Raw genomic sequence first — 307 nt, forward strand, 5'->3', positions numbered from 1 at the left:
CCCCCTGCCCAGCCTCGGCTGCGTGAGTGGGAGGCTGCTGCGGTCACCGCTGTAGCCGTCCTGGCTCGGGGGGCGCCAGTGCTGCTGCTGCGGCTGCATTGGGGGGCGCAGGCCCCCCACCCCATCTCCGCTGCTCCCCACACTTACTTTTCCTCCCCCTGCGGTTTCTCGCCCGGGCAGGGAAAATAACAGTGAGCTCAGAGCTCAGCTGGGGGAGAGCTAGCTTCTGTCTTTTTTTTTCTTTTAAACACACACACACACACACACACGCACACAATTGCACACACACGAATACGCACACACGCGC

This window comes from Vombatus ursinus, unplaced genomic scaffold (genome assembly GCF_900497805.2).
Source record: "Vombatus ursinus unplaced genomic scaffold, bare-nosed wombat genome assembly UNPS02001287.1, whole genome shotgun sequence".
NCBI lineage: Eukaryota > Metazoa > Chordata > Mammalia > Diprotodontia > Vombatidae > Vombatus > Vombatus ursinus.